The sequence below is a fragment of the Drosophila tropicalis genome, unplaced genomic scaffold, assembly GCF_018151085.1.
Source record: "Drosophila tropicalis isolate 14030-0801.00 unplaced genomic scaffold, ASM1815108v1 contig_593, whole genome shotgun sequence".
NCBI lineage: Eukaryota > Metazoa > Arthropoda > Insecta > Diptera > Drosophilidae > Drosophila > Drosophila tropicalis.
The window spans coordinates 19,113,746-19,131,182 of record NW_027173070.1 but is presented as its reverse complement, the minus strand read 5'-3'; the positions used below and the strand labels follow the sequence as shown (position 1 = coordinate 19,131,182).

The 17,437-nt window shown below is 37.5% G+C and overlaps 28 non-coding genes and 2 pseudogenes across 28 annotated transcripts; all 30 read left to right on the top strand.

Moving 5' to 3' along the window:
* The first annotated feature begins 329 nt into the window (after window positions 1–329).
* Window positions 330–448, top strand: LOC137578427 (5S ribosomal RNA; annotated as a pseudogene).
* Window positions 449–863: 415 nt separating this feature from the next.
* On the top strand, window positions 864–982 carry LOC137578418 (5S ribosomal RNA). The gene has a single exon (XR_011032631.1). It is a non-coding gene; the product is annotated as a 5S ribosomal RNA (ribosomal RNA).
* Window positions 983–1,396: 414 nt separating this feature from the next.
* On the top strand, window positions 1,397–1,515 carry LOC137578417 (5S ribosomal RNA). The gene has a single exon (XR_011032630.1). It is a non-coding gene; the product is annotated as a 5S ribosomal RNA (ribosomal RNA).
* A 415-nt stretch (window positions 1,516–1,930) lies between these two features.
* On the top strand, window positions 1,931–2,049 carry LOC137578415 (5S ribosomal RNA). The gene has a single exon (XR_011032628.1). It is a non-coding gene; the product is annotated as a 5S ribosomal RNA (ribosomal RNA).
* A 414-nt stretch (window positions 2,050–2,463) lies between these two features.
* LOC137578414 (5S ribosomal RNA) lies at window positions 2,464–2,582 on the top strand. Its single transcript, XR_011032627.1, has one exon. It is a non-coding gene; the product is annotated as a 5S ribosomal RNA (ribosomal RNA).
* A 415-nt stretch (window positions 2,583–2,997) lies between these two features.
* LOC137578413 (5S ribosomal RNA) lies at window positions 2,998–3,116 on the top strand. Its single transcript, XR_011032626.1, has one exon. It is a non-coding gene; the product is annotated as a 5S ribosomal RNA (ribosomal RNA).
* A 415-nt stretch (window positions 3,117–3,531) lies between these two features.
* LOC137578412 (5S ribosomal RNA) lies at window positions 3,532–3,650 on the top strand. Its single transcript, XR_011032625.1, has one exon. It is a non-coding gene; the product is annotated as a 5S ribosomal RNA (ribosomal RNA).
* Window positions 3,651–4,574: 924 nt separating this feature from the next.
* Window positions 4,575–4,693, top strand: LOC137578411 (5S ribosomal RNA). The gene has a single exon (XR_011032624.1). It is a non-coding gene; the product is annotated as a 5S ribosomal RNA (ribosomal RNA).
* A 415-nt stretch (window positions 4,694–5,108) lies between these two features.
* Window positions 5,109–5,227, top strand: LOC137578410 (5S ribosomal RNA). Its single transcript, XR_011032623.1, has one exon. It is a non-coding gene; the product is annotated as a 5S ribosomal RNA (ribosomal RNA).
* A 415-nt stretch (window positions 5,228–5,642) lies between these two features.
* LOC137578409 (5S ribosomal RNA) lies at window positions 5,643–5,761 on the top strand. Its single transcript, XR_011032622.1, has one exon. It is a non-coding gene; the product is annotated as a 5S ribosomal RNA (ribosomal RNA).
* A 414-nt stretch (window positions 5,762–6,175) lies between these two features.
* Window positions 6,176–6,294, top strand: LOC137578408 (5S ribosomal RNA). Its single transcript, XR_011032621.1, has one exon. It is a non-coding gene; the product is annotated as a 5S ribosomal RNA (ribosomal RNA).
* A 414-nt stretch (window positions 6,295–6,708) lies between these two features.
* On the top strand, window positions 6,709–6,827 carry LOC137578407 (5S ribosomal RNA). The gene has a single exon (XR_011032620.1). It is a non-coding gene; the product is annotated as a 5S ribosomal RNA (ribosomal RNA).
* A 413-nt stretch (window positions 6,828–7,240) lies between these two features.
* Window positions 7,241–7,359, top strand: LOC137578406 (5S ribosomal RNA). The gene has a single exon (XR_011032619.1). It is a non-coding gene; the product is annotated as a 5S ribosomal RNA (ribosomal RNA).
* A 414-nt stretch (window positions 7,360–7,773) lies between these two features.
* On the top strand, window positions 7,774–7,892 carry LOC137578403 (5S ribosomal RNA). Its single transcript, XR_011032617.1, has one exon. It is a non-coding gene; the product is annotated as a 5S ribosomal RNA (ribosomal RNA).
* A 415-nt stretch (window positions 7,893–8,307) lies between these two features.
* LOC137578402 (5S ribosomal RNA) lies at window positions 8,308–8,426 on the top strand. Its single transcript, XR_011032616.1, has one exon. It is a non-coding gene; the product is annotated as a 5S ribosomal RNA (ribosomal RNA).
* A 414-nt stretch (window positions 8,427–8,840) lies between these two features.
* Window positions 8,841–8,959, top strand: LOC137578426 (5S ribosomal RNA). The gene has a single exon (XR_011032638.1). It is a non-coding gene; the product is annotated as a 5S ribosomal RNA (ribosomal RNA).
* A 415-nt stretch (window positions 8,960–9,374) lies between these two features.
* On the top strand, window positions 9,375–9,493 carry LOC137578401 (5S ribosomal RNA). Its single transcript, XR_011032615.1, has one exon. It is a non-coding gene; the product is annotated as a 5S ribosomal RNA (ribosomal RNA).
* Window positions 9,494–9,907: 414 nt separating this feature from the next.
* LOC137578400 (5S ribosomal RNA) lies at window positions 9,908–10,026 on the top strand. The gene has a single exon (XR_011032614.1). It is a non-coding gene; the product is annotated as a 5S ribosomal RNA (ribosomal RNA).
* Window positions 10,027–10,440: 414 nt separating this feature from the next.
* LOC137578399 (5S ribosomal RNA) lies at window positions 10,441–10,559 on the top strand. Its single transcript, XR_011032613.1, has one exon. It is a non-coding gene; the product is annotated as a 5S ribosomal RNA (ribosomal RNA).
* Window positions 10,560–10,972: 413 nt separating this feature from the next.
* Window positions 10,973–11,091, top strand: LOC137578512 (5S ribosomal RNA). Its single transcript, XR_011032711.1, has one exon. It is a non-coding gene; the product is annotated as a 5S ribosomal RNA (ribosomal RNA).
* Window positions 11,092–11,505: 414 nt separating this feature from the next.
* LOC137578510 (5S ribosomal RNA) lies at window positions 11,506–11,624 on the top strand. The gene has a single exon (XR_011032710.1). It is a non-coding gene; the product is annotated as a 5S ribosomal RNA (ribosomal RNA).
* Window positions 11,625–12,038: 414 nt separating this feature from the next.
* Window positions 12,039–12,157, top strand: LOC137578509 (5S ribosomal RNA). The gene has a single exon (XR_011032709.1). It is a non-coding gene; the product is annotated as a 5S ribosomal RNA (ribosomal RNA).
* Window positions 12,158–13,286: 1,129 nt separating this feature from the next.
* Window positions 13,287–13,405, top strand: LOC137578508 (5S ribosomal RNA). Its single transcript, XR_011032708.1, has one exon. It is a non-coding gene; the product is annotated as a 5S ribosomal RNA (ribosomal RNA).
* Window positions 13,406–13,819: 414 nt separating this feature from the next.
* On the top strand, window positions 13,820–13,939 carry LOC137578433 (5S ribosomal RNA; annotated as a pseudogene).
* A 414-nt stretch (window positions 13,940–14,353) lies between these two features.
* Window positions 14,354–14,472, top strand: LOC137578507 (5S ribosomal RNA). Its single transcript, XR_011032707.1, has one exon. It is a non-coding gene; the product is annotated as a 5S ribosomal RNA (ribosomal RNA).
* A 415-nt stretch (window positions 14,473–14,887) lies between these two features.
* On the top strand, window positions 14,888–15,006 carry LOC137578505 (5S ribosomal RNA). Its single transcript, XR_011032705.1, has one exon. It is a non-coding gene; the product is annotated as a 5S ribosomal RNA (ribosomal RNA).
* Window positions 15,007–15,420: 414 nt separating this feature from the next.
* Window positions 15,421–15,539, top strand: LOC137578504 (5S ribosomal RNA). Its single transcript, XR_011032704.1, has one exon. It is a non-coding gene; the product is annotated as a 5S ribosomal RNA (ribosomal RNA).
* A 415-nt stretch (window positions 15,540–15,954) lies between these two features.
* LOC137578503 (5S ribosomal RNA) lies at window positions 15,955–16,073 on the top strand. The gene has a single exon (XR_011032703.1). It is a non-coding gene; the product is annotated as a 5S ribosomal RNA (ribosomal RNA).
* Window positions 16,074–16,487: 414 nt separating this feature from the next.
* LOC137578502 (5S ribosomal RNA) lies at window positions 16,488–16,606 on the top strand. The gene has a single exon (XR_011032702.1). It is a non-coding gene; the product is annotated as a 5S ribosomal RNA (ribosomal RNA).
* Window positions 16,607–17,021: 415 nt separating this feature from the next.
* Window positions 17,022–17,140, top strand: LOC137578501 (5S ribosomal RNA). The gene has a single exon (XR_011032701.1). It is a non-coding gene; the product is annotated as a 5S ribosomal RNA (ribosomal RNA).
* The last annotated feature ends 297 nt before the right edge of the window (window positions 17,141–17,437 follow it).

Below are 17,437 nucleotides of genomic sequence, written 5' to 3'. Positions count from 1 at the left end.
GCCACCATCTAACTAATAGACCCCTTTTTTTTTTGTTGTAGCAATTTCAATTTGTATTTTGTAGTTAATATTTTGTATTTTTTCTATGATAGGAATATAAAGAGTTTAAATTTTTCTTAGTTTACTTTGTATTTTCATCAATTTCACTTTAGTTGGCAGTCATTCAATGACCTAAAATGCACCAAAAATCAAGACAATCCTGTATTAGCGTCTAGGACTCTTTTTGCATCCGTCAGATACAAAGTCAGCTACAGAGTCAGATACAAAACGCAAAGGAGCATCAGGTGGCCATAAGGCATATAAAACCCTGCAACAGACTAGCGTATCTCGCCAACGACCATACTACGTTGAATACATCGGTTCTCGTCCGATCACCGAAATTAAGCAACGTCGGGCGCGGTTAGTACTTAGATGGGGGACCGCTTGGGAACACCGCGTGTTGTTTGGCATCCCAACAATCTTTTTTACATTTATTTTTTGCGAAAGATACTTTGTCATATTCCCAACCCAATTGGCGTATGGGCTATATTTTTCCTTGCCACCATCTAACTAATAGACCCCTTTTTTTTGTTGTAGCAATTTCAATTTGTATTTTGTAGTTAATATTTTGTATTTTTTCTGTGATAGGAATATAAAGAGTTTAAATTTTTCTTAGTTTACTTTGTATTTTCATCAATTTCACTTTAGTTGGCAGTCATTCAATGACCTAAAATGCACCAAAAATCAAGACAATCCTGTATTAGCGTCTAGGACTCTTTTGCATCCGTCAGATACAAAGTCAGCTACAGAGTCAGATACAAAACGCAAAGGAGCATCAGGTGGCCATAAGGCATATAAAACCCTGCAACAGACTAGCGTATCTCGCCAACGACCATACTACGTTGAATACATCGGTTCTCGTCCGATCACCGAAATTAAGCAACGTCGGGCGCGGTTAGTACTTAGATGGGGGACCGCTTGGGAACACCGCGTGTTGTTGGCATCCCAACAATCTTTTTTACATTTATTTTTTGCGAAAGATACTTTGTCATATTCCCAACCCAATTGGCGTATGGGCTATATTTTTCCTTGCCACCATCTAACTAATAGACCCCTTTTTTTTGTTGTAGCAATTTCAATTTGTATTTTGTAGTTAATATTTTGTATTTTTTCTGTGATAGGAATATAAAGAGTTTAAATTTTTCTTAGTTTACTTTGTATTTTCATCAATTTCATTTTAGTTGGCAGTCATTCAATGACCTAAAATGAACCAAAAATCAAGACAATCCTGTATTAGCGTCTCGGACTCTTTTGCATCCGTCAAATACAAAGTGAGATACAGAGTCAGATACAAAACGCAAAGGAGCATCAGGTGGCAATAAGGCATATAAAACCCTGCAACAGACTAGCGTATCTCGCCAACGACCATACTACGTTGAATACATCGGTTCTCGTCCGATCACCGAAATTAAGCAACGTCGGGCGCGGTTAGTACTTAGATGGGGGACCGCTTGGGAACACCGCGTGTTGTTGGCATCCCAACAATCTTTTTTACATTTATTTTTTGCGAAAGATACTTTGTCATATTCCCAACCCAATTGGCGTATGGGCTATATTTTTCCTTGCCACCATCTAACTAATAGACCCCTTTTTTTTTGTTGTAGCAATTTCAATTTGTATTTTGTAGTTAATATTTTGTATTTTTTCTGTGATAGGAATATAAAGAGTTTAAATTTTTCTTAGTTTACTTTGTATTTTCATCAATTTCACTTTAGTTGGCAGTCATTCAATGACCTAAAATGCACCAAAAATCAAGACAATCCTGTATTAGCGTCTAGGACTCTTTTGCATCCGTCAGATACAAAGTCAGCTACAGAGTCAGATACAAAACGCAAAGGAGCATCAGGTGGCCATAAGGCATATAAAACCCTGCAACAGACTAGCGTATCTCGCCAACGACCATACTACGTTGAATACATCGGTTCTCGTCCGATCACCGAAATTAAGCAACGTCGGGCGCGGTTAGTACTTAGATGGGGGACCGCTTGGGAACACCGCGTGTTGTTGGCATCCCAACAATCTTTTTTACATTTATTTTTTGCGAAAGATACTTTGTCATATTCCCAACCCAATTGGCGTATGGGTTATATTTTTCTTTGCCACCATCTAACTAATAGACCCCTTTTTTTTGTTGTAGCAATTTCAATTTGTATTTTGTAGTTAATATTTTGTATTTTTTCTGTGATAGGAATATAAAGAGTTTAAATTTTTCTTAGTTTACTTTGTATTTTCATCAATTTCATTTTAGTTGGCAGTCATTCAATGACCTAAAATGAACCAAAAATCAAGACAATCCTGTATTAGCGTCTCGGACTCTTTTGCATCCGTCAAATACAAAGTGAGATACAGAGTCAGATACAAAACGCAAAGGAGCATCAGGTGGCAATAAGGCATATAAAACCCTGCAACAGACTAGCGTATCTCGCCAACGACCATACTACGTTGAATACATCGGTTCTCGTCCGATCACCGAAATTAAGCAACGTCGGGCGCGGTTAGTACTTAGATGGGGGACCGCTTGGGAACACCGCGTGTTGTTGGCATCCCAACAATCTTTTTTACATTTATTTTTTGCGAAAGATACTTTGTCATATTCCCAACCCAATTGGCGTATGGGCTATATTTTTCCTTGCCACCATCTAACTAATAGACCCCTTTTTTTTTGTTGTAGCAATTTCAATTTGTATTTTGTAGTTAATATTTTGTATTTTTTCTGTGATAGGAATATAAAGAGTTTAAATTTTTCTTAGTTTACTTTGTATTTTCATCAATTTCACTTTAGTTGGCAGTCATTCAATGACCTAAAATGCACCAAAAATCAAGACAATCCTGTATTAGCGTCTAGGACTCTTTTGCATCCGTCAGATACAAAGTCAGCTACAGAGTCAGATACAAAACGCAAAGGAGCATCAGGTGGCCATAAGGCATATAAAACCCTGCAACAGACTAGCGTATCTCGCCAACGACCATACTACGTTGAATACATCGGTTCTCGTCCGATCACCGAAATTAAGCAACGTCGGGCGCGGTTAGTACTTAGATGGGGGACCGCTTGGGAACACCGCGTGTTGTTGGCATCCCAACAATCTTTTTTACATTTATTTTTTGCGAAAGATACTTTGTCATATTCCCAACCCAATTGGCGTATGGGTTATATTTTTCTTTGCCACCATCTAACTAATAGACCCCTTTTTTTTTGTTGTAGCAATTTCAATTTGTATTTTGTAGTTAATATTTTGTATTTTTTCTGTGATAGGAATATAAAGAGTTTAAATTTTTCTTAGTTTACTTTGTATTTTCATCAATTTCATTTTAGTTGGCAGTCATTCAATGACCTAAAATGCACCAAAAATCAAGACAATCCTGTATTAGCGTCTAGGACTCTTTTGCATCCGTCAGATACAAAGTCAGCTACAGAGTCAGATACAAAACGCAAAGGAGCATCAGGTGGCCATAAGGCATATAAAACCCTGCAACAGACTAGCGTATCTCGCCAACGACCATACTACGTTGAATACATCGGTTCTCGTCCGATCACCGAAATTAAGCAACGTCGGGCGCGGTTAGTACTTAGATGGGGGACCGCTTGGGAACACCGCGTGTTGTTGGCATCCCAACAATCTTTTTTATACCCTTGCAGAGGGTATTATAAAATTGGTCAGATGTTTGTAACGCACAGAAGGAGACGTTTCCGACCCCATAAAGTATATATATTCTTGATCAGCATGAGAAGCTAAGTCGATATAGCCATGTCCGTCTGTCCGTCTGTCCGTCGGTGCGTACGCGTTTTACTCAGCCATCTTAAGAGCTATCGGGATGAAATTTTTTTTTGGGAGCTTTTTTTACCCGGGTGAGATAAAGTATGAAAATCTTTGGGATCGGACTACTATATCATATAGCTCTGGAACAAAAATTTTTGCAAAAATTGGAGTATCCCCATGAAATTCACCAATATAATAGAATTTGATATAAAATCTCAGATCCCAAAATTTGACCCTGATCGGATAAATAGAACACAAGTTACAGTCTATATAAATCGGTTCAATCGCTGCCGGCAGCTCTGCTTGCTGCCTACTACGTCATCATCAAATCAACAGAGCACATGCATACACACACAGACGCAACGCTACATAAACTGTATGTGTATGCGTGCGTTGCTTTGCTTAGGGAATGAGGGAAGAAGAAGAACAAATTGTACATAGTATGAAGAGTAAAATTGTTTTGTTTGTATATTAATGAATTGAGTTGCAGAAAACAAATTTTGAACATGTGAAATTATTATTGTCAAGGACTGCAAGGGTATATAAACTTCGGCATAGCCGAATTTAACTTCTTTGATATTTACATTTATTTTTTTGCGAAAGATACTTTGTCATATTCCCATCCCAATTGAAAATCAAGACAATCCTGTATTAGCGTCTAGGACTCTTTTGCATCCGTCAAATACAAAGTGAGATACAGAACAGATACAAAACGCAAAGGAGCATCAGGTGGCCATAAGGCATATAAAACCCTGCAACAGACTAGCGTATCTCGCCAACGACCATACTACGTTGAATACATCGGTTCTCGTCCGATCACCGAAATTAAGCAACGTCGGGCGCGGTTAGTACTTAGATGGGGGACCGCTTGGGAACACCGCGTGTTGTTGGCATCCCAACAATCTTTTTTACATTTATTTTTTGCGAAAGATACTTTGTCATATTCCCAACCCAATTGGCGTATGGGTTATATTTTTCTTTGCCACCATCTAACTAATAGACCCCTTTTTTTTGTTGTAGCAATTTCAATTTGTATTTTGTAGTTAATATTTTGTATTTTTTCTGTGATAGGAATATAAAGAGTTTAAATTTTTCTTAGTTTACTTTGTATTTTTCATCAATTTCATTTTAGTTGGCAGTCATTCAATGACCTAAAATGAACCAAAAATCAAGACAATCCTGTATTAGCGTCTCGGACTCTTTTGCATCCGTCAAATACAAAGTGAGATACAGAGTCAGATACAAAACGCAAAGGAGCATCAGGTGGCAATAAGGCATATAAAACCCTGCAACAGACTAGCGTATCTCGCCAACGACCATACTACGTTGAATACATCGGTTCTCGTCCGATCACCGAAATTAAGCAACGTCGGGCGCGGTTAGTACTTAGATGGGGGACCGCTTGGGAACACCGCGTGTTGTTGGCATCCCAACAATCTTTTTTACATTTATTTTTTGCGAATGATACTTTGTCATATTCCCAACCCAATTGGCGTATGGGTTATATTTTTCTTTGCCACCATCTAACTAATAGACCCCTTTTTTTTTGTTGTAGCAATTTCAATTTGTATTTTGTAGTTAATATTTTGTATTTTTTCTGTGATAGGAATATAAAGAGTTTAAATTTTTCTTAGTTTACTTTGTATTTTCATCAATTTCATTTTAGTTGGCAGTCATTCAATGACCTAAAATGAACCAAAAATCAAGACAATCCTGTATTAGCGTCTCGGACTCTTTTGCATCCGTCAAATACAAAGTGAGATACAGAGTCAGATACAAAACGCAAAGGAGCATCAGGTGGCAATAAGGCATATAAAACCCTGCAACAGACTAGCGTATCTCGCCAACGACCATACTACGTTGAATACATCGGTTCTCGTCCGATCACCGAAATTAAGCAACGTCGGGCGCGGTTAGTACTTAGATGGGGGACCGCTTGGGAACACCGCGTGTTGTTGGCATCCCAACAATCTTTTTTACATTTATTTTTTGCGAATGATACTTTGTCATATTCCCAACCCAATTGGCGTATGGGTTATATTTTTCTTTGCCACCATCTAACTAATAGACCCCTTTTTTTTGTTGTAGCAATTTCAATTTGTATTTTGTAGTTAATATTTTGTATTTTTTCTGTGATAGGAATATAAAGAGTTTAAATTTTTCTTAGTTTACTTTGTATTTTCATCAATTTCATTTTAGTTGGCAGTCATTCAATGACCTAAAATGAACCAAAAATCAAGACAATCCTGTATTAGCGTCTCGGACTCTTTTGCATCCGTCAAATACAAAGTGAGATACAGAGTCAGATACAAAACGCAAAGGAGCATCAGGTGGCAATAAGGCATATAAAACCCTGCAACAGACTAGCGTATCTCGCCAACGACCATACTACGTTGAATACATCGGTTCTCGTCCGATCACCGAAATTAAGCAACGTCGGGCGCGGTTAGTACTTAGATGGGGGACCGCTTGGGAACACCGCGTGTTGTTGGCATCCCAACAATCTTTTTTACATTTATTTTTTGCGAATGATACTTTGTCATATTCCCAACCCAATTGGCGTATGGGTTATATTTTTCTTTGCCACCATCTAACTAATAGACCCCTTTTTTTTGTTGTAGCAATTTCAATTTGTATTTTGTAGTTAATATTTTGTATTTTTTCTGTGATAGGAATATAAAGAGTTTAAATTTTTCTTAGTTTACTTTGTATTTTCATCAATTTCATTTTAGTTGGCAGTCATTCAATGACCTAAAATGAACCAAAAATCAAGACAATCCTGTATTAGCGTCTCGGACTCTTTTGCATCCGTCAAATACAAAGTGAGATACAGAGTCAGATACAAAACGCAAAGGAGCATCAGGTGGCAATAAGGCATATAAAACCCTGCAACAGACTAGCGTATCTCGCCAACGACCATACTACGTTGAATACATCGGTTCTCGTCCGATCACCGAAATTAAGCAACGTCGGGCGCGGTTAGTACTTAGATGGGGGACCGCTTGGGAACACCGCGTGTTGTTGGCATCCCAACAATCTTTTTTACATTTATTTTTTGCGAAAGATACTTTGTCATATTCCCAACCCAATTGGCGAATGGGTTATATTTTTCTTTGCCACCATCTAACTAATAGACCCCTTTTTTTTGTTGTAGCAATTTCAATTTGTATTTTGTAGTTAATATTTTGTATTTTTTCTGTGATAGGAATATAAAGAGTTTAATTTTTTCTTAGTTTACTTTGTATTTTCATCAATTTCACTTTAGTTGGCAGTCATTCAATGACCTAAAATGCACCAAAAATCAAGACAATCCTGTATTAGCGTCTAGGACTCTTTTGCATCCGTCAAATACAAAGTGAGATACAGAACAGATACAAAACGCAAAGGAGCATCAGGTGGCCATAAGGCATATAAAACCCTGCAACAGACTAGCGTATCTCGCCAACGACCATACTACGTTGAATACATCGGTTCTCGTCCGATCACCGAAATTAAGCAACGTCGGGCGCGGTTAGTACTTAGATGGGGGACCGCTTGGGAACACCGCGTGTTGTTGGCATCCCAACAATCTTTTTTACATTTATTTTTTGCGAAAGATACTTTGTCATATTCCCAACCCAATTGGCGTATGGGTTATATTTTTCTTTGCCACCATCTAACTAATAGACCCCTTTTTTTTGTTGTAGCAATTTCAATTTGTATTTTGTAGTTAATATTTTGTATTTTTTCTGTGATAGGAATATAAAGAGTTTAAATTTTTCTTAGTTTACTTTGTATTTTCATCAATTTCATTTTAGTTGGCAGTCATTCAATGACCTAAAATGAACCAAAAATCAAGACAATCCTGTATTAGCGTCTCGGACTCTTTTGCATCCGTCAAATACAAAGTGAGATACAGAGTCAGATACAAAACGCAAAGGAGCATCAGGTGGCAATAAGGCATATAAAACCCTGCAACAGACTAGCGTATCTCGCCAACGACCATACTACGTTGAATACATCGGTTCTCGTCCGATCACCGAAATTAAGCAACGTCGGGCGCGGTTAGTACTTAGATGGGGGACCGCTTGGGAACACCGCGTGTTGTTGGCATCCCAACAATCTTTTTTACATTTATTTTTTGCGAAAGATACTTTGTCATATTCCCAACCCAATTGGCGTATGGGTTATATTTTTCTTTGCCACCATCTAACTAATAGACCCCTTTTTTTTGTTGTAGCAATTTCAATTTGTATTTTGTAGTTAATATTTTGTATTTTTTTCTGTGATAGGAATATAAAGAGTTTAAATTTTTCTTAGTTCACTTTGTATTTTCATCAATTTCATTTTAGTTGGCAGTCATTCAATGACCTAAAATGAACCAAAAATCAAGACAATCCTGTATTAGCGTCTCGGACTCTTTTGCATCCGTCAAATACAAAGTGAGATACAGAGTCAGATACAAAACGCAAAGGAGCATCAGGTGGCAATAAGGCATATAAAACCCTGCAACAGACTAGCGTATCTCGCCAACGACCATACTACGTTGAATACATCGGTTCTCGTCCGATCACCGAAATTAAGCAACGTCGGGCGCGGTTAGTACTTAGATGGGGGACCGCTTGGGAACACCGCGTGTTGTTGGCATCCCAACAATCTTTTTTACATTTTTTTTTTGCGAAAGATACTTTGTAATATTTCCAACCCAATTGGCGTATGGGTTATATTTTTCTTTGCCACCATCTAACTAATAGACCCCTTTTTTTTGTTGTAGCAATTTCAATTTGTATTTTGTAGTTAATATTTTGTATTTTTTCTGTGATAGGAATATAAAGAGTTTAAATTTTTCTTAGTTTACTTTGTATTTTCATCAATTTCATTTTAGTTGGCAGTCATTCAATGACCTAAAATGAACCAAAAATCAAGACAATCCTGTATTAGCGTCTCGGACTCTTTTGCATCCGTCAAATACAAAGTGAGATACAGAGTCAGATACAAAACGCAAAGGAGCATCAGGTGGCAATAAGGCATATAAATCCCTGCAACAGACTAGCGTATCTCGCCAACGACCATACTACGTTGAATACATCGGTTCTCGTCCGATCACCGAAATTAAGCAACGTCGGGCGCGGTTAGTACTTAGATGGTGGACCGCTTGGGAACACCGCGTGTTGTTGGCATCCCAACAATCTTTTTTTACATTTATTTTTTGCGAAAGATACTTTGTCATATTCCCAACCCAATTGGCGTATGGGCTATATTTTTCTTTGCCACCATCTAACTAATAGACCCCTTTTTTTTTGTTGTAGCAATTTCAATTTGTATTTTGTAGTTAATATTTTGTATTTTTTCTGTGATAGGAATATAAAGAGTTTAATTTTTTCTTAGTTTACTTTGTATTTTCATCAATTTCACTTTAGTTGGCAGTCATTCAATAACCTAAAATGCACCAAAAATCAAGACAATCCTGTATTAGCGTCTAGGACTCTTTTGCATCCGTCAAATACAAAGTGAGATACAGAACAGATACAAAACGCAAAGGAGCATCAGGTGGCCATAAGGCATATAAAACCCTACAACAGACTAGCGTATCTCGCCAACGACCATACTACGTTGAATACATCGGTTCTCGTCCGATCACCGAAATTAAGCAACGTCGGGCGCGGTTAGTACTTAGATGGGGGACCGCTTGGGAACACCGCGTGTTGTTGGCATCCCAACAATCTTTTTACATTTATTTTTTGCGAAAGATACTTTGTCATATTCCCAACCCAATTGGCGTATGGGTTATATTTTTCTTTGCCACCATCTAACTAATAGACCCCTTTTTTTTTGTTGTAGCAATTTCAATTTGTATTTTGTAGTTAATATTTTGTATTTTTTCTGTGATAGGAATATAAAGAGTTTAAATTTTTCTTAGTTTACTTTGTATTTTCATCAATTTCATTTTAGTTGGCAGTCATTCAATGACCTAAAATGAACCAAAAATCAAGACAATCCTGTATTAGCGTCTCGGACTCTTTTGCATCCGTCAAATACAAAGTGAGATACAGAGTCAGATACAAAACGCAAAGGAGCATCAGGTGGCAATAAGGAATATAAAACCCTGCAACAGACTAGCGTATCTCGCCAACGACCATACTACGTTGAATACATCGGTTCTCGTCCGATCACCGAAATTAAGCAACGTCGGGCGCGGTTAGTACTTAGATGGGGGACCGCTTGGGAACACCGCGTGTTGTTGGCATCCCAACAATCTTTTTTACATTTATTTTTTGCGAAAGATACTTTGTCATATTCCCAACCCAATTGGCGTATGGGTTATATTTTTCTTTGCCACCATCTAACTAATAGACCCCTTTTTTTTGTTGTAGCAATTTCAATTTGTATTTTGTAGTTAATATTTTGTATTTTTTCTGTGATAGGAATATAAAGAGTTTAAATTTTTCTTAGTTTACTTTGTATTTTCATCAATTTCATTTTAGTTGGCAGTCATTCAATGACCTAAAATGAACCAAAAATCAAGACAATCCTGTATTAGCGTCTCGGACTCTTTTGCATCCGTCAAATACAAAGTGAGATACAGAGTCAGATACAAAACGCAAAGGAGCATCAGGTGGCAATAAGGCATATAAAACCCTGCAACAGACTAGCGTATCTCGCCAACGACCATACTACGTTGAATACATCGGTTCTCGTCCGATCACCGAAATTAAGCAACGTCGGGCGCGGTTAGTACTTAGATGGGGGACCGCTTGGGAACACCGCGTGTTGTTGGCATCCCAACAATCTTTTTTACATTTATTTTTTGCGAAAGATACTTTGTCATATTCCCAACCCAATTGGCGTATGGGTTATATTTTTCTTTGCCACCATCTAACTAATAGACCCCTTTTTTTTGTTGTAGCAATTTCAATTTGTATTTTGTAGTTAATATTTTGTATTTTTTCTGTGATAGGAATATAAAGAGTTTAAATTTTTCTTAGTTTACTTTGTATTTTCATCAATTTCATTTTAGTTGGCAGTCATTCAATGACCTAAAATGCACCAAAAATCAAGACAATCCTGTATTAGCGTCTAGGACTCTTTTGCATCCGTCAAATACAAAGTGAGATACAGAACAGATACAAAACGCAAAGGAGCATCAGGTGGCCATAAGGCATATAAAACCCTGCAACAGACTAGCGTATCTCGCCAACGACCATACTACGTTGAATACATCGGTTCTCGTCCGATCACCGAAATTAAGCAACGTCGGGCGCGGTTAGTACTTAGATGGGGGACCGCTTGGGAACACCGCGTGTTGTTGGCATCCCAACAATCTTTTTTACATTTATTTTTTGCGAAAGATACTTTGTCATATTCCCAACCCAATTGGCGTATGGGTTATATTTTTCTTTGCCACCATCTAACTAATAGACCCCTTTTTTTTGTTGTAGCAATTTCAATTTGTATTTTGTAGTTAATATTTTGTATTTTTTCTGTGATAGGAATATAAAGAGTTTAAATTTTTCTTAGTTTACTTTGTATTTTCATCAATTTCATTTTAGTTGGCAGTCATTCAATGACCTAAAATGAACCAAAAATCAAGACAATCCTGTATTAGCGTCTCGGACTCTTTTGCATCCGTCAAATACAAAGTGAGATACAGAGTCAGATACAAAACGCAAAGGAGCATCAGGTGGCAATAAGGCATATAAAACCCTGCAACAGACTAGCGTATCTCGCCAACGACCATACTACGTTGAATACATCGGTTCTCGTCCGATCACCGAAATTAAGCAACGTCGGGCGCGGTTAGTACTTAGATGGGGGACCGCTTGGGAACACCGCGTGTTGTTGGCATCCCAACAATCTTTTTTACATTTATTTTTTGCGAAAGATACTTTGTCATATTCCCAACCCAATTGGCGTATGGGTTATATTTTTCTTTGCCACCATCTAACTAATAGACCCCTTTTTTTTGTTGTAGCAATTTCAATTTGTATTTTGTAGTTAATATTTTGTATTTTTTCTGTGATAGGAATATAAAGAGTTTAAATTTTTCTTAGTTTACTTTGTATTTTCATCAATTTCATTTTAGTTGGCAGTCATTCAATGACCTAAAATGAACCAAAAATCAAGACAATCCTGTATTAGCGTCTCGGACTCTTTTGCATCCGTCAAATACAAAGTGAGATACAGAGTCAGATACAAAACGCAAAGGAGCATCAGGTGGCAATAAGGCATATAAAACCCTGCAACAGACTAGCGTATCTCGCCAACGACCATACTACGTTGAATACATCGGTTCTCGTCCGATCACCGAAATTAAGCAACGTCGGGCGCGGTTAGTACTTAGATGGGGGACCGCTTGGGAACACCGCGTGTTGTTGGCATCCCAACAATCTTTTTTATACCCTTGCAGAGGGTATTATAAAATTGGTCAGATGTTTGTAACGCACAGAAGGAGACGTTTCCGACCCCATAAAGTATATATATTCTTGATCAGCATGAGAAGCTAAGTCGATATAGCCCTGTCCGTCTGTCCGTCTGTCCGTCGGTGCGTACGCGTTTTACTCAGCCATCTTAAGAGCTATCGGGATGAAATTTTTTTTGGGAGCTTTTTTTTACCCGGGTGAGATAAAGTATGAAAATCTTTGGGATCGGACTACTATATCATATAGCTCTGGAACAAAAATTTTTGCAAAAATTGGAGTATCCCCATGAAATTCACCAATATAATAGAATTTGATATAAAATCTCAGATCCCAAAATTTGACCCTGATCGGATAAATAGAACACAAGTTACAGTCTATATAAATCGGTTCAATCGCTGCCGGCAGCTCTGCTTGCTGCCTACTACGTCATCATCAAATCAACAGAGCACATGCATACACACACAGACGCAACGCTACATAAACTGTATGTGTATGCGTGCGTTGCTTTGCTTAGGGAATGAGGGAAGAAGAAGAACAAATTGTACATAGTATGAAGAGTAAAATTGTTTTGTTTGTATATTAATGAATTGAGTTGCAGAAAACAAATTTTGAACATGTGAAATTATTATTGTCAAGGACTGCAAGGGTATATAAACTTCGGCATAGCCGAATTTAACTTCTTTGATATTTTACATTTATTTTTTGCGAAAGATACTTTGTCATATTCCCAACCCAATTGGCGTATGGGCTATATTTTTCTTTGCCACCATCTAACTAATAGACCCCTTTTTTTTGTTGTAGCAATTTCAATTTGTATTTTGTAGTTAATATTTTGTATTTTTTCTGTGATAGGAATATAAAGAGTTTAATTTTTTCTTAGTTTACTTTGTATTTTCATCAATTTCACTTTAGTTGGCAGTCATTCAATGACCTAAAATGCACCAAAAATCAAGACAATCCTGTATTAGCGTCTAGGACTCTTTTGCATCCGTCAAATACAAAGTGAGATACAGAACAGATACAAAACGCAAAGGAGCATCAGGTGGCCATAAGGCATATAAAACCCTGCAACAGACTAGCGTATCTCGCCAACGACCATACTACGTTGAATACATCGGTTCTCGTCCGATCACCGAAATTAAGCAACGTCGGGCGCGGTTAGTACTTAGATGGGGGACCGCTTGGGAACACCGCGTGTTGTTGGCATCCCAACAATCTTTTTTACATTTATTTTTTGCGAAAGATACTTTGTCATATTCCCAACCCAATTGGCGTATGGGTTATATTTTTCTTTGCCACCATCTAACTAATAGACCCCTTTTTTTTGTTGTAGCAATTTCAATTTGTATTTTGTAGTTAATATTTTGTATTTTTTCTGTGATAGGAATATAAAGAGTTTAAATTTTTCTTAGTTTACTTTGTATTTTCATCAATTTCATTTTAGTTGGCAGTCATTCAATGACCTAAAATGAACCAAAAATCAAGACAATCCTGTATTAGCGTCTCGGACTCTTTTGCATCCGTCAAATACAAAGTGAGATACAGAGTCAGATACAAAACGCAAAGGAGCATCAGGTGGCAATAAGGCATATAAAACCCTGCAACAGACTAGCGTATCTCGCCAACGACCATACTACGTTGAATACATCGGTTCTCGTCCGATCACCGAAATTAAGCAACGTCGGGCGCGGTTAGTACTTAGATGGGGGGACCGCTTGGGAACACCGCGTGTTGTTGGCATCCCAACAATCTTTTTTACATTTATTTTTTGCGAAAGATACTTTGTCATATTCCCAACCCAATTGGCGTATGGGTTATATTTTTCTTTGCCACCATCTAACTAATAGACCCCTTTTTTTTGTTGTAGCAATTTCAATTTGTATTTTGTAGTTAATATTTTGTATTTTTTCTGTGATAGGAATATAAAGAGTTTAAATTTTTCTTAGTTTACTTTGTATTTTCATCAATTTCATTTTAGTTGGCAGTCATTCAATGACCTAAAATGAACCAAAAATCAAGACAATCCTGTATTAGCGTCTCGGACTCTTTTTGCATCCGTCAAATACAAAGTGAGATACAGAACAGATACAAAACGCAAAGGAGCATCAGGTGGCCATAAGGCATATAAAACCCTGCAACAGACTAGCGTATCTCGCCAACGACCATACTACGTTGAATACATCGGTTCTCGTCCGATCACCGAAATTAAGCAACGTCGGGCGCGGTTAGTACTTAGATGGGGGACCGCTTGGGAACACCGCGTGTTGTTGGCATCCCAACAATCTTTTTTACATTTATTTTTTGCGAAAGATACTTTGTCATATTCCCAACCCAATTGGCGTATGGGTTATATTTTTCTTTGCCACCATCTAACTAATAGACCCCTTTTTTTTTGTTGTAGCAATTTCAATTTGTATTTTGTAGTTAATATTTTGTATTTTTTCTGTGATAGGAATATAAAGAGTTTAAATTTTTCTTAGTTTACTTTGTATTTTCATCAATTTCATTTTAGTTGGCAGTCATTCAATGACCTAAAATGAACCAAAAATCAAGACAATCCTGTATTAGCGTCTCGGACTCTTTTGCATCCGTCAAATACAAAGTGAGATACAGAGTCAGATACAAAACGCAAAGGAGCATCAGGTGGCAATAAGGCATATAAAACCCTGCAACAGACTAGCGTATCTCGCCAACGACCATACTACGTTGAATACATCGGTTCTCGTCCGATCACCGAAATTAAGCAACGTCGGGCGCGGTTAGTACTTAGATGGGGGACCGCTTGGGAACACCGCGTGTTGTTGGCATCCCAACAATCTTTTTTACATTTATTTTTTGCGAAAGATACTTTGTCATATTCCCAACCCAATTGGCGTATGGGTTATATTTTTCTTTGCCACCATCTAACTAATAGACCCCTTTTTTTTGTTGTAGCAATTTCAATTTGTATTTTGTAGTTAATATTTTGTATTTTTTCTGTGATAGGAATATAAAGAGTTTAAATTTTTCTTAGTTTACTTTGTATTTTCATCAATTTCATTTTAGTTGGCAGTCATTCAATGACCTAAAATGAACCAAAAATCAAGACAATCCTGTATTAGCGTCTCGGACTCTTTTGCATCCGTCAAATACAAAGTGAGATACAGAGTCAGATACAAAACGCAAAGGAGCATCAGGTGGCAATAAGGCATATAAAACCCTGCAACAGACTAGCGTATCTCGCCAACGACCATACTACGTTGAATACATCGGTTCTCGTCCGATCACCGAAATTAAGCAACGTCGGGCGCGGTTAGTACTTAGATGGGGGACCGCTTGGGAACACCGCGTGTTGTTGGCATCCCAACAATCTTTTTTACATTTATTTTTTGCGAAAGATACTTTGTCATATTCCCAACCCAATTGGCGTATGGGCTATATTTTTCTTTGCCACCATCTAACTAATAGACCCCTTTTTTTTGTTGTAGCAATTTCAATTTGTATTTTGTAGTTAATATTTTGTATTTTTTTCTGTGATAGGAATATAAAGAGTTTAAATTTTTCTTAGTTTACTTTGTATTTTCATCAATTTCATTTTAGTTGGCAGTCATTCAATGACCTAAAATGAACCAAAAATCAAGACAATCCTGTATTAGCGTCTCGGACTCTTTTGCATCCGTCAAATACAAAGTGAGATACAGAGTCAGATACAAAACGCAAAGGAGCATCAGGTGGCCATAAGGCATATAAAACCCTGCAACAGACTAGCGTATCTCGCCAACGACCATACTACGTTGAATACATCGGTTCTCGTCCGATCACCGAAATTAAGCAACGTCGGGCGCGGTTAGTACTTAGATGGGGGACCGCTTGGGAACACCGCGTGTTGTTGGCATCCCAACAATCTTTTTTACATTTATTTTTTGCGAAAGATACTTTGTCATATTCCCAACCCAATTGGCGTATGGGTTATATTTTTCTTTGCCACCATCTAACTAATAGACCCCATTTTTTTGTTGTAGCAATTTCAATTTGTATTATGTAGTTAATATTTTGTATTTTTTCTGTGATAGGAATATAAAGAGTTTAAATTTTTCTTAGTTTACTTTGTATTTTCATCAATTTCACTTTAGTTGGCAGTCATTCAATGAACTAAAATGCACCAAAAATCAAGACAATCCTGTATTAGCGTCTAGGACTCTTTTGCATCCGTCAGATACAAAGTCAGCTACAGAGTCAGATACAAAACGCAAAGGAGCATCAGGTGGCCATAAGGCATATAAAACCCTGCAACAGACTAGCGTATCTCGCCAACGACCATACTACGTTGAATACATCGGTTCTCGTCCGATCACCGAAATTAAGCAACGTCGGGCGCGGTTAGTACTTAGATGGGGGACCGCTTGGGAACACCGCGTGTTGTTGGCATCCCAACAATCTTTTTTTACATTTATTTTTTGCGAAAGATACTTTGTCATATTCCCAACCCAATTGGCGTATGGGCTATATTTTTCTTTGCCACCATCTAACTAATAGACCCCTTTTTTTTTGTTGTAGCAATTTCAATTTGTATTTTGTAGTTAATATTTTGTATTTTTTCTGTGATAGGAATATAAAGAGTTTAAATTTTTCTTAGTTTACTTTGTATTTTCATCAATTTCATTTTAGTTGGCAGTCATTCAATGACCTAAAATGAACCAAAAATCAAGACAATCCTGTATTAGCGTCTCGGACTCTTTTGCATCCGTCAAATACAAAGTGAGATACAGAACAGATACAAAACGCAAAGGAGCATCAGGTGGCCATAAGGCATATAAAACCCTGCAACAGACTAGCGTATCTCGCCAACGACCATACTACGTTGAATACATCGGTTCTCGTCCGATCACCGAAATTAAGCAACGTCGGGCGCGGTTAGTACTTAGATGGGGGACCGCTTGGGAACACCGCGTGTTGTTGGCATCCCAACAATCTTTTTTACATTTATTTTTTGCGAAAGATACTTTGTCATATTCCCAACCCAATTGGCGTATGGGTTATATTTTTCTTTGCCACCATCTAACTAATAGACCCCTTTTTTTTGTTGTAGCAATTTCAATTTGTATTTTGTAGTTAATATTTTGTATTTTTTCTGTGATAGGAATATAAAGAGTTTAAATTTTTCTTAGTTTACTTTGTATTTTCATCAATTTCATTTTAGTTGGCAGTCATTCAATGACCTAAAATGAACCAAAAATCAAGACAATCCTGTATTAGCGT